Source organism: Pezoporus flaviventris, unplaced genomic scaffold, assembly GCF_033815535.1.
Source record: "Pezoporus flaviventris isolate CSIRO_AGI_PZ_B2104156 unplaced genomic scaffold, CSIRO_AGI_Pfla_v1 ptg000007l, whole genome shotgun sequence".
NCBI classification, from domain to species: Eukaryota; Metazoa; Chordata; class Aves; order Psittaciformes; family Psittacidae; genus Pezoporus; species Pezoporus flaviventris.
The window spans coordinates 85,179,068-85,194,721 of NW_026892555.1; the positions used below are offsets into that span (position 1 = coordinate 85,179,068).

Sequence of the window (15,654 nt, forward strand, 5' to 3'; positions counted from 1 at the left end):
GTCAAAGGGAGGAGAACTCTACAGAGTGGCCATCCTCACTCACTGCACCTTGCCCTGAAACAGTGCTTCTTGCTGCAGGACTTCCAAACGCTTTACAGCTGGACTTCCCTCACAGAAAAGGCGATATGTTTTCAGTTTAATGCCAGTGGAACTAGAAATCTCCTGGCCAACCCTTCCTTCATTGCCCTGCCAGAATTTCAACCAAGTTTTGGAGGTTTTTTCGAGCCGCCTTGCAGAGGTGTCAACTGCGGAGAGATGGGCTTCTCAAAACTTCGAGACTGCTCCAGAGCAAAGCCTCAAACCTGAGTATATGTAGGCAAGCTCAAAGGGAAAATTATAATTAAAGCTGCCAACCTGTGTTGGATCATGGTATGAAAATAAGACAGGCACGTGAGACAGTTCACATAGTGTCATTTACTTGCATGGAGTTTGTCCATAATGTGTTTGCAGTGGCTCTGTGTCAAAGGAGGTGCTGGTGGCAGATGGAGTCTGCTGCTGCCTCACTCCTGCCTGCCTTCCTTTCATACAGGGGCAGGTTGGGAGGGCAGTTCCTCTGGGGCAGACGACGGACCACATTGGCATATTATCATGTGCATACGAATACAGAGCAACTGAGAAAAGCTGTTTCACCTGTCTTCAGCATGCATTGAAGTTCAAGTGATCGAGTTAAATCCATGGGAGAGGATAAGTTACAGGTGGGTGAATAGAAAACAATGAAAGAGCAGAGTGGCACAAAGTACTACTTTCTAGCTCCTGGTTTCTGCTGGTTTTATCTCTGTGCATCCTATTGAGTGAACGGATTAAAAGTCCATTGGAAGAGCATGTCACACAGTGTAAAAGAGTGGTTGAATTCCTCTACAGGATGCCCAGCCGATGGCCAGGATTTTTCCTGGAGGAGCCAGTTGACACTCTCATGCTCTCATTCTCTCTCACTTTTAGTATAAATGGGCCAAGTCTCTCCCAGCTATGCTGAGGAAAGCTGAAGAAAGGCTCAGAAAGCAATTTGTGCTTTGCTTTATTATGTCAGATTTCAAGGCAGTAGAGTTGGTAAAGGCATATTGTTTGCAACTTGCAGTTGGCTCGCAGCAGGCAGCTCCGATAAGCTACACCTGCCCTGAAGAGAATGTTATCTAAACAGCAAGCAGTTTATTTCTCTGTAAATAAGGAAAGGAATTGATACAGACCTATTGAAGTAAATTACTATTGTTAAAAAAAATGTTTTCTCCTTTAGGGGAAAACTGGTCATCCATTTTCTGGTATGGCAGATTAAACTCTGTGTGAAGTATAAGTTAGTATGTCTTTGCCAATGTCACTTCACTATGGCATGCCCAGGTCATTAAAATGGTACATGGAATGATGCCTTCTGTTTTCAAGTTTCCTGTCCATTTCAGATTTTTCAATGAAATCCATGTACTACCTGCATCTTGTATGTTACAGTCTCCTATTTATTTCATAAACCATTCACAGAATCATAGAATAGTTAGGGTTGGAAAGGACCTTAAGATCATCTAGTTCCAACCCCCCTGCCATGGGCAGGGACACCTCACACTAAACCATGTCACCCAAGGCTCTGTCCAGCCTGGCCTTGAACACCACCAGGGATGAAGCATTCACAGCTTCCCTGGGCAACCCATTCCAATGCCTCACCACCCACACAGTAAAGAACTTCTTCCTTGTATCCAATCTAAACCTCCTTTGTTTAAATTTGAACCTGTTACCCCTTGTCCTATCACTATAGTCCCTAATGAAGAGTTCCTCTCCAGCATCCCTATAGGCCCCCTTCAGATACTGGAAGGCTGCTATGAGGTCTCCACGCAGCCTTCTCTTCTCCAGGCTGAACAGCCCCAACTTCCTCAGTCTGTCTTCATACGGGACGTGCTCCAGTCCCTTGATCATCCTCGTGGCCCTTCTCTGGACTTGTTCCAACAGTTCCATGTCCTTTTGATGTTGAGGACACCAGAACTGCACACAATACTCCAGGTGAGGTCTCACGAGAGCAGAGTAGAGGGGCAGGATCACCTCCTTTGACCTGCTGGTCACGCTCCTTTTGATGCAGCCCAGGATACGGTTGGCTTTCTGGGCTGCAAGCGCACACTGAAGCCAGCTCATGTTCATTTTCTCATCGACCAACACCCCCAAGTCCTTCTCTGCAGGGCTGCTCTGAATCTCTTCTTTGCCCAACCTGTAGCTGTGCCTGGAATTGCTCCTACCCATTGAAAGATACTAGTTTGATGAAGAAAAGGGAAAACAGCCCTAAGCTTTTTCTCAGTGAAAACTTAAGCCTATGCTTCAGTAGATTTTTCTGTTGCTGTCACTGTCAGCAATACAGTGCTGACAGTGGTGTCCACTGCTAACTATTTTTTTCCCTATCCTACATGTTCTCAGCATTTGTGTGGCATATCCAAACAGTAGTAGGTCACCATTTTTTTTAAGCTGTCTGAATATTAACCTTATGGAGAACAGCAGGAAAGGTGGCTCTGATGTATCATTCATCTGTATATTAAAAACATGAAAGTCTGAAGTGCTTGCTTAAACTGCTAATTAATGTTTTTCCTTGCAAGTCTCCCTTTAATCATAGAGTTTAGCTATAAATATTAATTCTAGTTCTTCCTCTGAAATGTGGTGTTTCACATTCCTTCTGTCTCCCTATCCCAGTCATTACAGCCCCCAACCCCATAAGATGCCACACAATAACTTAGGTGTCATGCATGTCAAATTCAAGTTTAGTCTCCTGATTCTCCAAACCCTGGCAGGTCAAATCCTCCTTTATCAGTCACACTTGTCTACCCTGGCTTCTGGGTTCCTCATTCGTGCAAGGGTCATAGGAGGCAGGCTGGGAAGAAGCAGGTGAGATATGTGGGTATAGGGTGTATGGTTATAAGGATCGGAGTGAGAGGGGAAACCTATCATGTCACATGAGCCTGGGGCCGGCAGTGATGCCAAGTATCAAGCTGAATTGGGATGCTGCTCAGGATGACCCCTCTTTATTCATGTATCTGTGTTTCATATGGTGAAGCTTCAGAGAGCTGTCAGTGTGCATGTGCTGTTTATGGTGGTGTTGACTGAAAATTCCCACGGTTGACTGCAGGTTGCAGTTTACTTTTTGGTTTCACATGAGGGGTGTGAGGGTGTCTTTAAGAATCATTTGAGTCAGGTATGCATCTTTTCTCTGTCACTGTATCATGGTTACATTAGTAGTTTAGCACAACAACAGTGTATGAACTGTTCACAGAAGAAAAGGGGAAAAGTGTGGAGTATTGGTAGCCTATCTAAAAGCAATTTGAATGCTGCTTTGACTCCAGTCTTTTTAAATTTTTTAATGAATGCAGCATGTTCTTTGTTTAGGAATCTGCTTTTAAATTTGCTTTTACACACAGACTGTGAAGCTTCAATTATCAGTAACATTGCCGCTGCTTGTAAAATTATTCCACAAGAAAAAATACATCTATGATAAAAGCTACAGGAAAAAAAAATACGTTTTTCAAAAATGATTTCTCATTTTCTTGTACATACATCTGATCAGCTCTTAGTGCCTTGTTGTAGGTTCCTTCCAGTAAGTTTTCTTTTGAGTTCAGTTATTTACCACCTAAATTACTGTAATATGCTTTTTACATCTCAGCTTTAACATCCCATGATGTTTGCCTTTACTGAAATATAAATGAGAAGATGCACTTTAAAAATGATAAAAAAACACAAACAAACAAAACCAAAGAAAAAAAAAAACCACCAAACTTCACACCCCATGACAATTAGCATTACAATGAAGCCCAACAGCATTAAACTAATTATTGGGAAGGACTTTTCCCAGCCTGCCCTGGGAACCTAAGGAAAAAGCCCCTTTTACCTGTCCATCATTCTGCAAAGTCTCTTCCAAAAAATACACTAAGCAGTTGTCTTTTGCCACATACTCAGCAAACCCTTAAAAATGAGGTTATTTTAACTTCATGTTTGGTGAGCTAAGTCTTCATGAGTGATCTTCAGAACTTTGCCAACTTACAGAGTAGACTTATCAACTTCTTTGCTGATACAGATCAGTTCAATTTTGATTTATTCCCATCTTTCAAGCTATGTAAGCTCGCTGAAGATGGGATAACATTGGAAATTTATTTCTATTATGCAGAAAGTCTCCTCTTTCTTCCTGCTGGCTTTTCAGCACTTGGTCTGCCTTAGTTATATCCACTGTTACTGCAGATGTGTTTGCTATCAGCCTCTTCCAAAGTTACTCATTTGAGTGGCATTTTTTATACAACAGATCATGTTCCTCTTTCATTCTTAATTAAATGGCATATATTCTTCTCCATTTAAAACACTCAAGGGTTCATTTGCTTCATTACCCATCCATGTACTAGATTTGTAGTTCACTGTCACTCCAGATTCTCTTTCCATTACTTTGCAGGGATTTTTTCCACGCCGTCTCTATTGAATCTTTTTTAAGACACCTTCACATTTTTTTTTCTGATAGAATAATAAGAGTTTTAGTCATTTGGATTTCATGAGATTTTCTCCTGTGGAAGGGATATTGTGGGCATCTTCTGAGAAGAAGCAAACAGCCCATAGGTTAGTTTTGCTCAGATTGATGGGGCTTGTGCTGTGCAAGCAGGCTGACATTAGCCAGTGGCTCCTTTGCAATATCTGTATCCTGCAGAGGAACGATCAAGCCAGGAATCAACGCAAGCCAAAATGTCAAAGCTCAGAGGCAGCTCCTATGGCCCCAGATCCCTGTTGCACCAAATCAGAGCACCACCAAATCTCTCATCCTTTGCAAAATCACTGTTGGTCTCTTTTGGTGCTAAGGTATTTGTCTCATTGCAGGAAAATTTGGTTTGCAGTTTTTGAAGGTGCCTTCACACTTGGTTTTCTATTCATTCAGCAGCAGCACTTCTTTCAAGATATATATGTAATTGTAACTGTCCCTTTCCCTCTCTTACCTGATAGATGAAATGCAGTAGCCATGCACAGAGCTGTTCTTGAAGGCTTGGTTATATTGTACAAGCAGCCTCAGAGCAAGAATCCCCTGTGGGAATTTTGCAGAATGAAACTGCATGGTGCTTTCCAGAAGGCTCTGTGCTGTATTACAATAGTAATCAGTTCCTGTAATTTCTGAGAAATCAGGCCCATGTGTAAGAGTTAGCACAGCTTATGCAAATTTGAACTATTGAGCTTCTGTCATCACAGCTGGTCTCAGGAACTAGCTTTGCTTGGAGATGTTTTGTTAGGATAGCCCTGGTAGCAGTGTGGGTCCGTCAGATGCAAGTGGGAGGGAAAAGAGGAGCCTGCCTTGAGTTTTGGGGTCTTCATGAAACTTGCACTGGATCTCTGTGCTAGAAACTTTTGTGAGTACCTCTCAGAGTGCCAATATCCAAATGAGGGGAAAAGAGATAGGAAGCACACGTTTGCATGGGAACTGAAAACATCTTCAGATTTATTCCTTTGAGTGTCTTTTTTCTATAAGTTGAGCTTGCAGAAGTTTTTTTCTGTTTGTTTTTACTGCTATGAGGAGTTTTAAGTAACAAAAGTACAGAGGTGGCAAATTTACAAGGAAGATAAATAGCTTTGAGGCTAAAATGAAAGCCATTCCTGAAATGTGGAACCTGTGAGAGATGTGCTTGCTGCAGAAGCTAAATGCAGTGAGGAAAAAAAATACACTGTATTTGAAGTAAGAGCTAACTTATCCCTACACTGGAAGAGATTTCAATAATCTTTTAAGCCTTGAAAACTTCAGTTGGTTTCAGAAATCTCTCATCACTGCTGGATAGACTTTTGTCATACAGGAAAATCATGAGGGGTTTGGCAGCTGAAGGAAAAGGATGCCTTCTCTTTCTGTCAGCCTGCACGCAGTGATTCATCTTGTCTGAAGGAAAGGAAAACCAAAGCAGTGGGGTTCTAGTCAGAAATTAGTCACTGTGAGACAGTGTTTGATCAGTGGCCCAGGGTTGGGATTTTTTGTTTTGTTTTCTTACCCGAAATCATGTGACTTACTCTCCATCCTTGGTGTTCCTACCAAGGATGTTTCTAGCAGGACACTTGGGTTCTTAAGTTGAAGATGGTATGGTTTCTTGAAGGTGGTATAGTTTCGTATTTTCCTTGCATTGGCAGTTTGTTGTAGTCTAATGCATTCTGTTGACATTGTCATAGAGATCCAGACATGCCTTATTCTGCACTTTCCAAGATCCATGTTCTCACAAAGGCTGCAGAGAAAAAGCAGGCAAGCTCCCCACATGTCACTGTGGAAGAGCCCTGGGAGAGGCTCAGACTGAGTTATGAGTTTATTGCAGAAGATTCCCTGAGACCTTTTCATCTCACTTGCATGGGATATCTTCTAAATAACATTTTTTGCTGTTGCATACCTTTGAGACATGAATATTCATCTTGAGAGCTGTTTATCACAGCTCCACTGTTCAGGGAAATGTGTTTCCTGTTGCCCCTTCATTTGATGCTACAAGAAGATGGACATGTCAAATGATCTGGAAATGCTTTTTGCACTTCAGGGGTGGGCTTTCTACGTGTCTGGACACTAGCCATTTTCTTACTCCAGTACACTTCTGTGGAAGACAGTTTCTAAGCATATTGCTCCCTCAAAGTACTGCACATGCGGTGAAGAGAATGGCAACTGACCTCTTGTTGGACTGTAAACCTAAAGAGGGGTCAGTTCTGCCTTCCCCTTGAAAATGCCTTTTCCCAAACGAAAACCGTCATGATGTGTAGAGGAGGAAAGAAGGATCTTCGTCTTTTGTGGGGCACAAGAAATAGGAAGAAAACCAAGGTGAGAAGTGAGCATTTTAAGAATCACACTACCCAAAAGCAATGCAGAGCAAGATAATCAGGCTAGCCACATGCACAGAGGTTTCAAAATATCTTAATGGGCAAAATTCAGTTCTTCAAGAACCCCATAAACCACAGCGCTCCTCTGCAGTAGCAGCCTGAATGGTGTTTCCTCCTTGCTTGGATTTAGAAACACAAATGTCAAAGCTGGTTTTCTTTATTTGTGTAGCAATGGAAGAAAGTTCACTCAGGAGACAGAAGAAAGAATGAGTCTGGGATGTGAGGCACAGACAAGGGCTATAATGGAAATTAATTGTGTAGCATGTTAAATAATATTACTTTAATCCTGCAGCTTTGGGCAGTTGAGCTGAATTTCTGTTTTATGGCATGTTTTACAAACTAAAATATTTTAGGAGTTGGAAACTGCTCGGCTTTAGTAATTCAGCTCAGGAAATACGCTTCTCTCCTATCAAGCGCAGCAGTCTGTACCCTGTATTATTAGCCATGGCATGGTGCACACAGACAGTTCTCCTTGTTTGCTATCTCTGCTGAACCTTTCAAATCAGCTCATTTATCTTTCAGGTGTTATAATAATTGACCCTCAATCAGTATTCCATTATCCTAAACAGGCAATTATCCACATTGTCACTTTTGCATTTGCTCTTTTGACCCAGAGGTCATGGAGGCCTAGTGTAACTGAATCCAGCAAAATTATTCCCTTACCTGTCATATAAATAGTCATCCTAGCAAAATGAGACCCATGGGGGCTTTTGCTGAGGTGTTGAGAAGGCCAGTCTAACTCGATCCTTTATTCTGCTCTTTAAGGAATGCAGTACTGTTTTGGCACTCTATCAAAATAAAACAAAGTTCCATTTTTTAGCCTCCCTTTTTTTCCCCCCTTTTTTTAAGTGAACACCCCTGCACTTACAAATGCTTCTTTGTGGCCTGCTTTATTGAAATTTCCATTCAGCTCTTCCATCTGTTAGCTGTGTTTACCACTATTCCTGGGGAAAGAATTCTGCGTTTCACCTTCATTTGGGGGTGTAAGGTCATAAAACTGTCTGGATTATTTCAGCTATATTTATACCTAAGTTAATATTACTTCTTTAACAGGTTTAAAGCTTTTAATTCCCCAGTTCATTATTCATGGTGAGTGAACTGAACGAAGTTTTTGTTTTATAAAGAGGAAAGCTTTGGTATTCAAAAAGTGTTCTGCAAATGTGAGTTGTAGCCCTCTTCACCCCAGCTCCCCAGTTCCGGTTAGGCTCATGTTTCGTGCCTGCCCCCTCTCCGCTGCTTATGGCCACCAAATGCCATGTTTTATTTAACTAGCTTCTGTGAGTAGTTTGCATGGATGCATACTAGGGTTATTTTTACAAATGTGTTTGTTGTGCTCATCTTGTAAAAGCTAGAAGAGCAGCATGGTCCACTGACATGAAGTGCACACGAGAAGTATGTGTATTAGTGTCAGGCCATCTCGGAGCCTTTGGTATACAACTGTATCCAGCAAGAGGGGATTATTCCTGTTGCACTCGTGGGAAACTACATCTGGGAGTGGTGAATAGATTTTCCTGAGGTTGCAGGTGGCAAAGGAGGGAAGCAAACCTTGTTTTTCCCAGCTGTGCCCCAACTGCAGCAGCACATGGTGCAACACATGAAGCAAATGTGTCATGGTTCCCTCCTAGCTGCTGTGTTTAGATGTACATATTCTGAAATCCAAGGTACTCAAAGTGGAGAGGGTAAAGGGAGAAAAGAGCCTTGCTCTGATATGGGACTTAAACATGTTTTCATCTATCTCCAAGTCCCAGCCTTGCTCCCCTGTTCCATCTGTTCTGTTTTGCTAGAAGGAGATAGTCAGCACCTTGAAACACTGGCCTGGCACCGCTCCAGTGAGAAACCGGGAGTTGAAGTGAGAACACAAATGCAATTTATTTTTCTTTGTTGAAATGTTCCTATTTTCCCAGTGGCAGCACAACGTAATAATTGAAATAATGTTATTGAGAGAGAAGAGTGGAGTCCCAGTGTGAGTACTCTGCACACAGGCTCTTAAGCTTAAGCCAGCAAGTGTCTGGACAACATTTAACTTGCTATTTCTTTAAAAAAATATAGTAAACCAACAACAAACTGACACACACACAAAATACTAGAACGCTAATCAGGAAACTTTGTGCCTTTCTCTGCCACTTATTTATGAAAACAATTGCTCTTGCATCAGTTATTGTATTGCTTTAAAGCAACACACATTTCCCACTCAATCATTTGTCTTGTACTTTCTTCATCACTGTTGTAACATCCTTTCCTGATACCTTTGGTGAAAGCAGTTCTTTATCATCCATTAGGTGCAAAAGTCTGATTCATGAATGAGAGGGCAGGATTAGCATACCTTTTCCAGTGGTAGACCAAAAGAAGGTGTTAGTGGTTGAGAAGTTATACTTGTTGTGGGAAAAACTGTTGTTTTGAAAACATTAAAAAGGAAAATAGAAAACTTTATCAGGACCCAAGAAAGTCTGTGAAAAAGCTGTGAAAGTCTGCATCATACTTATTTGTCCTAAGAAACAGCTATCTGAAATTTTAGCCACTCTTACAGTCTCAGGTAATTGGCAGCAGCTTAAAACCATAAAAAAAAAAGGGTTCTGCCAATAAAATTTCTTTGAAAACAAAAAAAAAAATTAAAAAAAATTTAAAAAAAAAAACAAAACCAACCCAACTTGATAAAGCAGATTATGACCAGGAGAGTATCTGAAAGGCAGAACTGTTCCAAAGTGAAAAGCAAGCCAAATTATCAGGTGGCTTACCCAAAAATCCCTGAGCAATTAAGAAACCTGTCTAGAAACAAGCCGTTTATGCATGTTGTTCTGAAGTAGGCGATGTCAGAATGATGTTGTTAGCTTTTTAGGAAAGAGCAAGCTTGAGTTTATTGTGGAACTTGTTGACATCAGTACTGCAGTTTGCTGAGTCCCAAGCAGGAAAGCCACCATGAGCGGAAAAAGTTGGCCCCTACTTTTCCTCTCTGTCTGCTCTAACTGGCAGCAGTACGCTGAGAGGGAATTGAGCTGGCTCTTTCGTGGCTGGTTTTATGCCAGAAATCGCATTTGCTTGATGCAGGGAGTATTTTAATGTTCAGCAAGACCCTTGCAATGACAGCTGACGCCCAGCTCTCTCTGTCATTTCTGGTTGCATTGCTGTCTAAAGGCAGCAGGCAAGCCCTGAAGATTTTATTCAGAGTCTCACAGGACGTAATGCTCGTGCTCATCAGCCAGACAGCTTAGCTCTGTTCCCAGTCTTTTTTGTATTAAGGCACGTTAGCCTGTACTCCAGCTTTCCTGGTTTTTAAGTGCTGGGATAGTAAAGCCTTCCAGAAATATCCTCAATATGCAACTAAAGTTTCAGTCCTTTATTAGCTGTCTTCTATCGGAGAGGATAGGGTCTCAACTCGCCTACAACTATCCTGAATGACAGAAATCAAACAGCAGATAATGCTGGGGCAGATCGCCTCCGATAACTTGCACAGAAATGTGCCTTTAGGGGAAAAAAAAGTAAAATAAAAAAAAAAAAAGCTAATTTTGTATACACACCAGTAATTTTTGCTTTCCTTGAAAAGCAGATTCTGCTGGGTTAGTAGACTTTTGTGTAACTATGTTGCTTTGGGAATAGACTGGTGTATTAGGATATACAAGCCCTGAAGTTTTACTCTGATCTCAGCCCTGATCTACTGACAGACTTTGAACTAGACCCATTGCTTTTCTTTTTATCACTTTCCCTATCAATAAAATAACAACATCATTGCTTTTTCTTGAGCCATTTCAAAATGTACTGGGGAAAAGCATTGCTGAAATAGGGTTTATATGCATTTTTATATTGCTCTTTAGAGCTAGACTTTCATATGAATTTTAATGAAAGAGGTGATGATACCAAAAATGTTGACTAGGAGAACTGAGACCATAGACCATGCCTGGTGTTTTGATACAAAATTGGTGAATGCATAAAAATTGAAACAGTTTTCCACAATACTAATGGCTGTCTTTTTCTAACTTGAATACCTATCATTATGTCTTTCAGTCCGGACTTAAAAAAACAGTGACACAGGCTGAGGAAGTTGGGGCTGTTCAGCCTGGAGAAGAGAAGGCTGCGTGGAGACCTCATAGCAGCCTTCCAGTATCTGAAGGGGGCCTATAGGGATGCTGGGGAGGAACTCTTCATTAGGGACTGTAGTGACAGGACAAGGGGTAATGGGTTAAAACTTAAACAGGGGAAGTTTAGGTTGGATATAAGGAGGAAATTCTTTCCTGTTAGGGTGGTGAGGCACTGGAATGGGTTGCCCAGGGAGGTTGTGAATGCTCCATCCCTGGCAGTGTTCAAGACCAGGTTGGACAGAGCCTTGGGTGATAATGGTTTAGTGTGAGGTGTCCCTGCCCATGGCAGGGGGGTTGGAACTAGATGATCTTAAGGTCCTTTCCAACCCTAACTATTCTGTGATTCTATGATTCTAAGATGTAGTCTCTTCTTGCAGAGGGGTATGCTGAGCTAGTGAAGTTATGGTCCATATATGCTAGCGTAATGGAGGAGAAGCAGGCTTAATTTTTTGAAGTTTTTCATATCTGCATTTTATATGTGAAAAGCCATCTCCATTCATGCAGTTGTATAACGGCAACAACCTATACAATGCGCCTCATGCACAGTAGACAAATTCTGCAGCTCCCTGTGCACCCCTACTGGGGACTCTCATATGCTCACTATCCACTTTAATAACACAGACAAGCATTTTTTGCAGTAGTTCATCTTACAAAACACAAGACCTTTCAGCAGCCTGAAGTCATGGCCTGCATAATGTATGAGACCTTTCTTCCACCCTTCCACTCTTTTTGTCTGACTTAGTTGGTCTTTTTCGTACTCTGCATCAACTTGCTGTGTGTCCTTGAGGTGTATGGAAGAGTAGGAAGGTAGCATGTACTGAAACAAAGAGGTAGGGCAAGGAGCGCAGGTTACGTTTGGTAATATGGAAGTTCCAAAGCCAGAAATTAGGTGAGACAAAACCATGTATCTCTTTGTTATAAATGCAAAGTAGCAGGCACATAATAAAATTTAAAATAAAAAAAAAAAAAAAATCAAACCAACACAATAAACCAAAACACTGCATACACACATATAGAAAGCTCTTCTTCCCTTGGGGAGAGGATGAGAGAGAGAATGGAGAAACCACAAATGAGAGAGGTTAGTCATGTTGCTTAATGAACTACTGGAAGCTTTTCAGATACTGTGGTGATGAGGGAGATGTACATAGAACAGTGTAATGTTCCTCAGCTGATATTATCTAGGAGTTCAAAAGAAGCAGCAGCACAGTAAAGCAGCTCTCTGGTATGTTATTAAAAGGTATCTTGAGCTTTCCTGCTTGACAGATATTTCTTGTTTTAAGTTACAGTTCTACTTCCATTATTTAGACCCAAGACAACAAAGTAATAATTGAGCTACCGATGAGTTAACAAAATACATTTATGCAAACCAGTTATTTTACAGTAGAAACAGCCTGTTAATGTTATACCACTGGCAATTAAAATCCTCAAAAATGACAGTATTCTGTATTTATCTGATCCCTAATTTTTTTACTTTTAATTTTATGATTTCCTGCTGGTTTGCACAGTGAAAAAAATCAGTCATCTCATTTTGCAAGTGCACAACTGGAATGAAAATCTGCATTGTTACCTTTAGATGGTAAGAAAGAAAATCATATTTGCTCTTCTTCCTGTCAGTGCAACCTAAGTTTTTTGTGTTTTTCATCCTGCTGACTATACTAATGGGAATAACCCATGTAATCTCAGAAGCAGTTGCTCTAATTTGCTCTTTTGTACAGTCTTTTGTTGGTTAGATTGCCCATAAGGGTGCTTCAGCAAAATTTTTAAGTCTTCTTATACGTGGAAGAAGCCTAATTTGTATATAAATTCAGTGCCTCTCTGCAGGGTGCTTTGTTATTAAAAGAAAGTATGAAATTCTGAACAAAGTTCTGCTTGCAGAGGACAACAGTTCACAGCTGCTGGTAGCTGAATGTCAGTATTGGAGACCTGGTCTCCTTGAAAAGCCCATGAAGTGTCATTGGAAAATCATGCTTGAAATCCTTCCTTCTGTAAAACCACCCTGAATTTTTGGAAAAGTTTTGGTACCCGGGCTTTGCTATTGCAACAGCTTGGTGGTTTACATTGATACGTGTAATTACGGATATGTATGAATCACATTTTCTATTATGAAAAAATGTGGAAAGTAGATGAGGTGTGAGATGAATTTTAAAGCATGACAGTAGTATTACACAAGGCCATCAGCAGAATGTGAAATATGCACTCTCTGTTGATGTAGTCAGAACTCCATGGAGGATGGGAATAAATGTGTCTGCAGGAGTGGATGACAGTAGGGAACTACACACAGTGGATCCTGTGTACTCTGGTGCCTGAGATAGCCAACTCAGCTCAGATACTTCAGAGTCCCTTGGTGCCTTGTTATCACTAAAATCAGTGGAGGTTCATTGAAAACTTTGTGTCTTATTTTGAAGAATGCATTAGTGAGCTTATGTGAGATCATCATCTATTTTATGGAACTAAGTTTGAGGGCAACCCAAGAGTCAAGAAATTCTGTTTGCACAATCTGCCTTTTATTTGTGATTCACCTCTGTCTTTGCACTCACACTTGCCATGCTAGTTTGCCAACTATTTAACCCAGGTACTACTTTACCAGGAGCTGATACCTCTTTTATCAGAAAAAGTATGATGGGATATCTGATGACTTCCCATAGTCATCAGAGATTAAGGTCTTTTCCAGAACACTGCGCCTCTGATGACACACGGCTTCAAGGCTGATGTTCTGCAGGAGCCCTCCCTCAAATAACAGGATAGCAGAAATCTGGCAAAGGCTGCTGTGCCCAATAAATTGCTTCTGTTAGCACGAAACTCTTTCTGTTTTCCTGTGTTTCCTGCACATTGTATTTAGCAGTTGCCTGTGTGAATTGTATTATCTGTTACATTCTATTAACTTAAGTAAGTATGTTTTAAGTGAGTTTTAAAAGTGGGGTTGAGTGTAAACTCAGCAATTAATTTTAAGCAGACAATGTGTCTTACAAAGGAAGGAAGAAATTGGGTTTGGGTGATTTTTTTTATCTTTTTTTTTTTTTTTAAATTTCCTCCCACCCCCTGTAACCCACCTCTGTTACTTTTACTTACTTTTACTGGAGAATAAACGTTGTGTGTGATCCTTTTTTCCCTCCATTCTCCTGCTCAGACATATATCCCATTTTAAACATTAGCAAAATCAAACATTAACATGGGAGTTAATGTTTTAAAATAATGATCTCCTGCCGGAAGCCTGTTGGTCCTGACATGCTGCCAACTATTAAATCTAAATGAAGTTAGAAGCCAGAAGAAAATAAACTTACTCTATTTTCATTCTCCGCTAACATCTTTTGCACTATCTGAAAACTTGATCACTGTATTTCAAGGTACTGAGTTCTTCTTTCAGTAATGGATTGCAGGTGCCGTGTTTCTGCTAAACAATATTTAGGCTACTTAGTTTTATTGTTTGGTTTAATTTCTTGAGTGAGTGACTTCACCAGGTCATCAACGTTTCTAATTCTCATTCTTGCAAATAATGGTGAAAGGAATTGAGACCACTGAATATGAATTTTGGAGAGATGGTAGGTAATACAAATCCATATAAAAGAAAAGTTAGCACCAAACCATTTAAAATATATGCATGTGTCCAAAAAGGCACTGTCCAGAAACACCACAACAAGTAATTACTGTGATAACTTTCTGGGAATTGAAGAGCCACTCTTTATTGCCATAATAGCATGTAGATTGTAGTTCCTCTAGTCATCATGCAGAATGTAATATCTAAAAGTGAATTAGAGGGCTTGTGATAAAACAAGCCTGGGAATTAGCAGCAAATAATTCCAAGGCACGCAGTATCCCCCAGTTTGACCACCACATAGACATGTTTGATGACCCTGAACACAAGTTTTAAATCTGAGTGGGTGATATTTGGCCTTTGGAGAAGAACTTGGACAGCCTATGGTGTATCAGTGATATACATAGCACAGCAGTGGGCTGTTTAATTCTGGAGAACACTTTATAATGATGTAAGAGGTAATAAGCAGGATTATGAATGCAACTGGGAGTCATTACTGTGAATTTTAATTTTGGGTTTACTTGGCCTTTGGCACATGATTTCATTTCCCATAGACAATCTAAACTCACTATAAAGACTACCATGGGACCTGGATGGATTCACTAATGTTGGGTGTGGCAATTTCCTGTCTGTCTGATTTCAAATTAGTATCTGGTTTTCTTATGGAGGTTGCTTCACTAGTCATTATTTAGAAGGTATTTTTTAAAGAAAATTCTTAAGAAGACTTAATGCAGTATGTATTTACAAATGTTACCACCAAACCATTAAAAATATATGCAAGTGTCCATAAAGACATTTTCCTGAAATGCCATAAGTAATTGCATAAGAAGCATATGATTATTTTATCTGTAACAATCTTTCTGTCTCTTCTCCTAGGAATAATTCACAAGGAAACAAGGAGTTTCTTTTTGTAGTTTGAGTTGCTATTTATGCGGCTTGATATAAGTGTGAGATTTTTTTACAATGGAGTTGGATAATATAAAATAAAGTAAAAGCATTTACTATCTTCTTTATGGATGATGATGTAGGTGTTAAATAGCTAATGCATATGGAGCATGTAAAAATAGTATTATTTCATATTAAAATGACAATTGGAATAGGCTCTCTTAGTTTTCATTCAGTACTTCCTCTTTCAAAGCACTGTACTTCACAGGCCTCAGTTCAGGAAAGAACTTCAGTCTGGACATAAATCTAATTAAAGTCAACAGATTTAAACCCCTTCAAGCA

General features: G+C 40.3%; 1 protein-coding gene across 1 annotated transcript in view; it reads left to right on the forward strand.

Moving 5' to 3' along the window:
* Positions 1 to 15,654, forward strand: part of GMDS (GDP-mannose 4,6-dehydratase) — a 423,256-nt gene that overhangs the window by 303,656 nt on the left and 103,946 nt on the right. The gene's annotated exons all lie outside the window — the stretch shown is intronic.